Source organism: Aplysia californica, unplaced genomic scaffold (genome assembly GCF_000002075.1).
Source record: "Aplysia californica isolate F4 #8 unplaced genomic scaffold, AplCal3.0 scaffold00863, whole genome shotgun sequence".
NCBI lineage: Eukaryota > Metazoa > Mollusca > Gastropoda > Aplysiida > Aplysiidae > Aplysia > Aplysia californica.
This window is the reverse complement of record NW_004798133.1, coordinates 31,063-38,702: the sequence shown is the minus strand read 5'-3', so window position 1 is coordinate 38,702 and position 7,640 is coordinate 31,063. Positions and strand designations below refer to the sequence as shown.

Below are 7,640 nucleotides of genomic sequence, written 5' to 3'. Positions count from 1 at the left end.
CACCCCCTCCTCCCCATCTTTCTGACTCTGCGACCACCTCCACCAAAGACGTCTCACTGGCTATCTGTTGTGTCACAGAATGCTTGTGCTGTTCAGGAATTCCACATTCTCCTTGTATTCGGGTTGGTTTGCTTCTTGCAGAAATGGTGGGGTTTGGCCTTTTTTTTTGTGGTGTTTTTTTAAACAACACAAAACAGCATTGAAATAAAACACTTTTCTTGGGGTCAAGTTTTCTTCCCAGAATCTTGACAAAATTACCAAGGGTGTTGGGAGAAAGAATTTTTGGGCACAGATTCTGATAACCTCCGACTTATTATTACTAAATAGTTTTTTTTTTCACTTGTTTTGGTTTTACTGTGATGTTGCTTTCTGCCAGATTTCACTTACTGTTGTAACTGGAGTGACTTGAGTTGAAGAAGACTCCCCTCCACCCCCTCTCCCCCCCACTTTTTTTTCTTCTTTATTTACCGCATTGACCACAGTGATATTGGGTTTTTTGTTGTTTTATTTATTTTGTTTGAGTTTATTTTGTTTTCATGCGTGCTGTTTATTCTTGAACACTATTTTTTTTAAACTGTTGTTACATTTCATATTTTAGTTTTTGTCCAGAACTAGCAATGTTAACAACTGATTCCTCCCATGACCCACTAATTATGACTGCACTTTTTCTTATGTGTGCCTTTGGTTACATATATATACATAATATATGTGTGTATAAATATTGAGGAGCTGTCCATAATTATGTATGTACTGAGAAGCTGTTCAGCTGAGATTCCTAAAGGTACGGTTTTATTCGTTTTATTTTCTTGAGTCACGGTAAGATACTAACTTTAACTCTTAGTGCACTCATGTAGACCTAGTAGAGGTTGTCCAGCTGAGACTCCAAAAGGTACGTTTTTCTCCCAGAGTTGTGGTGAGGTACTAACCTTAGCTCTAGTGTACTCAAGTGGCTACTGTCTTGTGTGAACTGCAGTAAGCTGTACATACTAATGTCGCACTCACTCTTACGCTGACGCCCTGGCTTCTTTCGCCCAATACCCTTTATCAGCAGGCTCGCCGGCCTCTTGTCTATGTGTATGTGTCTACATGATTGGACATTTGGGTGCTTGAGCATGAGTAGCATAATTGGCCAGAAAGTACAACCTTGTGGTTTTATCGGCGTCGTGGTGGAGATGTCACATTTGTGCCACGACGTGGTGGAATCGGGCGCTCGTCAATTTTGGGCATATGGAGTTATTGGTACCGTCTTAAAGCTTGTCCATTACCTTGCTTTTGATGAAAAAAATATCCATTTATCTTGGATACAAGTCAAGATATTGGCAATTGAAGGAAGTGATGTCGTCTGGTTTCAGAGGTAAAACTAGAAAGAAAATGGCTGCCAAAGTTTAGTATTTTCTAAACTTGAGAGTTTGTGGAAACCTAAAATTTACATCTTTTATACCTTTATTCAACGTTTTTCAGTGAAATCCACACAGAAATATGTTCTTTAATGGGCATGAAAGGTGTTGAGCCAAAAAACAAAAGGTCGATAAAAATTCCCAAACCTGCAGAAAAGTGCCAGTTTCTTCCCTTTCATTAATTTGACGAGCGCCTCATTTCGCCATGCTTCCCCTCACATTTAGTACTAGGAAAAGTTGGGAAGACTTCAAAGGTGTCACCCAAAAAAAAAAAAAAAAAAAAAAAAACCCAGAAAAAAAAGACGACTCTAATAATGTTGTTGTTTTGTTTTGTAAACCCTGTTGGGTTAAGCAGGTACGGTGCAAATGGGGTCGCATACTTTTCTTGAAACAACAACAATAGTACGGTACCACTCATCTATTGCATATTCTTAGAATAGAAATGAATGTGTATGAAGTTTTGCGTAATTTTCAGCTTTGTGAATCTGGATTTTTTTTCCCTCGACAAACGTTTCTTCTCTTGCAGTTAGCGATAAGTGCGGAAAAATGGTGCTAAGAAATTAAATGGGAGGAAAAGTGTTTGTTGTGACTGTCTTTGTTACTGTTGGCGTTGACAACACTTTTTTTGTGAAGATGAGTGATGGATGGTCGATTTGTGCTCTCGTGTGGTCTTCATCGTCTACTTCTTTGTAATGTGGTCTGCTATCAGTTATCTCTTCCTGGCTATATCGGAACTCTTACAGTGCCCCGTCCATAGAAGTGGATGAATTGTCTAAAGACTCGTATGTGTGCAACTTTTTGAGCTGCATCTCGAGTCTTACTCCTCGTCTCATCTCGATTCTTACTCCTCATCTCTCATCTTGATTCTGACTCCTCATCTCATCTCGATTCTTACTCCTCATCTGTCATCTCGATTCTTACTCCTCATCTCTCATCTCGATTCTGACTCCTCATCTCATCTCGATTCTCACTCCTCATCAGTGTTTTTAGAGGTCTGGCATTGTCATGATAGAATCTGTTGAGTTTTCTGTGTTGTTGCATTTAGTTCACATGAGCCAGTACTTTGAACAGATTAGTTCATGTTCACTGACTCAGGGGTATGACAATCAGTTTGGATTTAGCATGTTGTAGAGCAATGTTAATGAATTGAGAATTAGAGAGGAATTTAATTGACACTTGTATGGTCTGCTCCTTCCATTTCTTTTTTGTTTTTTTTCTTCTATCCTTGTCTGTTTTTTTGTGAGTTGTTTCCGCTATTGGGTCCACTTTGCGTAAATTACAAGTCAACCGTAACTGCAGCAACTATACTCGTCCAACTTTGATTTGGATTGAATCCAACATTGTGAGGTTTTGTTGAGTTGTAGTTTGTGGTGAGTCAAACTAAAAACAGGTGTGTGCAATGCATAGAATGTAAAGGGGGGGGGGAAATGGTGACTTAAAATCCTTTTGTAGTTTAAAAAAAAAAAAAAAGTTTGTGGTAAACAAAGTCTATTGTATGTCACTGAAGATGTAGGTTGGGCATTGTTAATATCTGTGTGAAATATACACTGTCTCTCTCAACACTTTTTTCATTGTTATATATACATCATTCCTTCTCTTACCTCTTACATCTCTCATCCCTAACTCTGCTCTGCCTCAAACCCCCCCCCCCCCACCCCACCCCCCCCCCACCCCACAGAGCATCAAGAAGGCGGGGAAGTTGAGAAAGAGGAAGATCCTGAGACAGGCGGGGTCAAACGGTTTTGGCAAAAAAGTTGGGAGGAAAGAGGAGGGGAGTGAAAGAGAAAAGGAGAGATTTGAGACGAGAAACTCTTGACGATCAGGGTTGTATTTGATGTTGTCCGAGGGTCTTGCTCTTGTCTTTTTCTTTTTTTCATTAATTTTATATTGAGTTGCTCGCTCATTAACGTCTTTGTGTGCCTGTCGGTCTTGCACCCTGCAACAGTTGTCAGTGTCGAATTGACCCGCTTGTCTCGACGTGTACTAACTGGACCCACCACCCTCCTGTCAGCTCTTTTGTCGCAGTTTTAGTTTTATAGTATAGTTGCTCTAAATGAAGAGGCCCAATGCTGGCAGGTGTTTCCAGTGAATCGTCTTTTCTGTCAGTTTTTTTGTCACTGCTTTTATTTTATACATGGTTCAAACACTTCGTCTGTCATTTTTACATGTAAAAATAATTTGCTCTCTGTTGCAATTTATTCCTTTTTGTTCCAGTTCATAGAAGTGCAGTTGGCCTACTAGACATTACTAACTATTTTTGGAAAAATTTACAGTCAGATTTTTTGCTGTTAGTGTTAGTTATGTTCCTGAATTGTTTAGTTAGAAAATGTCTAGTGCGGGTTGTTTCTTTCTGTTCTTTCTGCTTGTTTACAATGGTATGGTTATCTCAATCTGTTCTTTCTGCTTGTTTACAATGGTATGGTTATCTCAATCTGTTCTTTCTGCTTGTTTACAATGGTATGGTTATCTCAATCTGTTCTTGGGGGAAAAAAAGAGAAAGATAAGGACAGGAATAAGGTCTGCTGTATCTGTGGGTAACCTCTCTCACAGTTGCTGACGGTTTAGGACAAGCACCACTACGGTACTTTACAGCCAAAAGAACTTGACATTACCCTCTTTCCATAACGTGTACATTTGCCAATGTCTCGAAGAAGCTAAAAAATTGGCAAAAGCTTGGACTGAAAAATGTACATATTTTTCATGCACGTGGAATGTTTCTGTCATTCTTCCTTTTTGCCCTCCACCCCTCCTCTCTCTTTCTCTCTCTCTCTCTCTCTCTCTCTCTCTCTCTCTCTCTCTCTCTCTCTCTGTGCCTCTCTTTCTCTGTCTCACCCTCTCTCTCTGTATTTACCCCATTAGTCATCATCATCTTCATCATTGCCTTTTTCACTCTGGATCAGGATATAGGCCTCGAACACACACTTTCCACCTTTCCCTATCCAGGACGAGTCGCTTGATGACACTCCTTGTCTTCCAACTCTTCCCATTTTTCTGTACACCCCAATAGTACTAATAGTACAAGGACATATTCTTGCTTGTGTCCCGTACACACTTCGATAGTAGTATCAGTAGCCATTACTGCAGTTACTCACCAAAAACTACAACTGAACAACCCGAAACATGTTGGACTGTTGAAGAGAAACTTCTTCTATGTTCTCTGTGCTGCTGACATTTCTTAAGTAAAAAAAAATAAATGATAGTTTGTGTTTGCTCCGAGTGAGTAAGGGGAAGAAAGGAGAGCGGGTATTTAATAGATGGTTTATTGCAGTGCTCCACTGGATGGTCCTACTTCTTTTTTATTCCTTCTCTTTGTTTTTTTGTGTCTATCTGTCTTGCTTTATTCTCCACAATAGATATATCTGTTTCCGTGTCGACATACTTTTCTTTACTCAAACAAACTGACTCGCTGCACACCAGCGAAAAAGTTGAGGTCCCTTAATGGTGAAAACAGCCCTCATGAATGTCTGTGCCCAGATGTACGTACACACGTCTTGTGTGATATTTTCTTTCCTTTTACTCAAACGGACAAAACAGATATTGTGTGTGTCTCTGTTTTATTTTTCTTTCTGTTCTTCTTTTGCCACTCTTACTACTCAGTCGGCCGACCTGCTTTCAAAATCTTCTTGTTTCTTCAAGGGTTTTAGGCTCTTTAGCTATATTAGGTGCCATGATTCACTCGAGGGAAACATTCTGGAAGTAAAGGCAGAAGACAAGACATGGAGGGGAAGAAATAACATGATGGAACAAAACAAAAATCTGGCTTAGAACCAAAATAATTCAGGCATACAGAATAGCAAAAGACGGGACTGGTTTATTGCAGAAAGGTCCCATTTCCGACTATTGGCAAAATTAAAAAGAAGAAGAAGACGGGCTTTCAGGTCCAACGAACCAAATAGTTTGTGGTTGATTGCGATAACTGAAGAAGCAATGCCATTGCTATTGGTTTAGTGTTGTGAGTTAGGACTTATGCCACATGAAACGAGTTTATTTTTTGTGTGCTCTGATTGAAATGTTATTTTATTGGGGTCTGATTGATGCTTGTTTTGGTGATGAAGTTATTATGTTTCCGCAGCACTCACGTCAAATTCTTCTTTTTGTCTGTTTTTCTCTCTCCTCCCCCCCCCCCCCTTCCCCCAACAGGAAGAAGATATTATATGAGCAAGCTAGGCACTGCTAGTTGAGTGTAGGGGGGCAGCCTGTGTCCCCCTGCCTCCCTCCCCCTTTCCTCACCCCTTCCCATGTCATCCAACACCAAGCTTAAGGCAAAAGCAAAGATCTGGGACTTTAGACATTTTTGCTTTGTTTAGTTCGTTCGAGGAAAACTTATTGAGTTTTTACTGTGTCCTTCCTATACTGACTGAGGCCCCCCTCCCCTCTCGTTCACTCCTCATAGCATGCGAAGTTGGACTTTGTGTGGATGTTGTTTCTCCACTTAATGTATGTCATGACTTGTGCATTTATTTTTCTTCGCCATCTCTGGAACTTCTTTTTTGAGTTATCATGTCCCTTCCAAACACCCCCACCCCCTCTCCCTAGCATGTGATTGGGCCCCTTGCATTTGTTATACCCTGTGCCCATTGGCACGATTGGTTCGGTTCAGTTTGCGAGCCAGATTGGAGGCGAAAAGCGGGTGTCCTGGCTCAAACTGATCGCCCAGCTTTTTTTTTTTTGAGGGTCGGACGATCGGTTTGCATTATAGAACCAATCCCCAATGAGCTCTACGTATTAGACGCCGCTCACCGTGTGCTGCCAAACGCTGGTTGTGTATCGCAGGCTTTTGGTGGGCCCCTTTTCATGTCCAGGCATGCCTCCTTCTGTCTTTTTGCCTGTGTGTACAGTGAACTGTTGCGTCTTGCGGTACGTCTTTGTGTGTGTGTATGTAATGTAAGCGTGTGTGTGTGCATGCGTGTATATGACATAACAATGCGTGTGTGCTTTCATGCATGCATGCGCACATTTGTGGAAAGCTCTTGGTCCTTCATTCAAATAGTCGAATAGTCAAGTGACTCTCTCTATACCTCACAATACTTCACTATACCATGCAGGAATCTCTAAGTCTAAAGTCCAAATTTCTATCGGGTATCTTTAAGTTGTAATATTGCGATTCTGTGCAGAGATTACGATAATGACCATGTTGCCTCCTATCCTTGTAGGCTCATAGGAAAGGTTATGTGGTGCGAAGATCGTCCACTGCGACAGACCAGGTAGGTTTTAGAACACCTACATGTAGGTTTTTTTACCAGGTTTTCTATTTCACTGTATGTGTGAGTCTGTTATCTCATGCTTTGCCTAAGGCAAAAGCTTCTAACGATTCAGTTTTATCTTGGGGAAAACTTTTTTTTTTTCTATTATGCGGGTCTTTTTTTTTCCTAACCTTTTTACAACTTCTAACTGTCGAAACTTTTGTATATTGTGGTGAAGGTTCTGAAGCTTTTTAACCAGATGTTGCTAAAAGAGTTTCCATTCTGTATTGTTTCTTGTGTCTATTGTGATCAGCGATTTTAATAACAATACAGAAAGAAAATTATTTGTAGTAGGTGAGTGAAAAGAACAAAGGTTTTCAACTTACAGATGAGGGAAATGAGGTCGAGTACAAATTTTCCGTTATGGAAACAGCACGTGCTATGTGGCGTGTGGCATGTGCTGCTTGAGTCTCGGGTAAACATGGTTGTTTATTGTTTGTCCCGTTCTCCCTCACCCCCACCCTGCAGCTTAGCATGAGGCTGGACTTGATACTCTTAAGGGACGTATAACCGCAGCATGCACACTCTCGGCAGATTTGTTTTGCGCTGGTGTTCATCACAAGCGGCTCATTAGGAAAAATATACATATGTAGGGTCAGCTGGGGTAATAATGTTATAAGATTGTATAGCATGTACAGCTTGCTGTTAAGCAGGGATATGTGTGCTGTGCTTTTCATTATTTATTATATTTTGAGTTTATTAGGTGTACTTATGGTAGGTCTATGATCAGTCTACACATTTAAGTAAAAGGTGAGGAAGAAATGGAATGCTGTGTGTGTCTCATAATGTTAAGGTTATCTGTGTTTTGGCAGTAGAGAGTGAGAGGTTTTCCTTTTCTTAATTGAGTCTGCTCCAAGTGGATCTGTTGTACGGCAATTTTTATTTCTTATACCTCCTAGGTTCTTGTAACATAGATCACTATAATATATCATTTGTGTAAATAAGAGGAATCCCTTTTTTCCCCTCACTTTTCAGGCATTCTAACAAGTGGTATCTGTTT

The 7,640-nt window shown here is 40.4% G+C and overlaps 1 protein-coding gene across 1 annotated transcript in view; it reads left to right on the top strand.

The window, feature by feature from the left end:
- The window catches only part of LOC101849327 (ATP-dependent 6-phosphofructokinase), a gene marked incomplete in the record, with an annotated part of 51,825 nt that extends 44,447 nt beyond the window's left edge, over positions 1-7,378 (top strand). The window contains 1 exon segment of the mRNA XM_005110189.3: positions 5,619-7,378.
- Between the last annotated feature and the right edge of the window lie 262 nt (positions 7,379-7,640).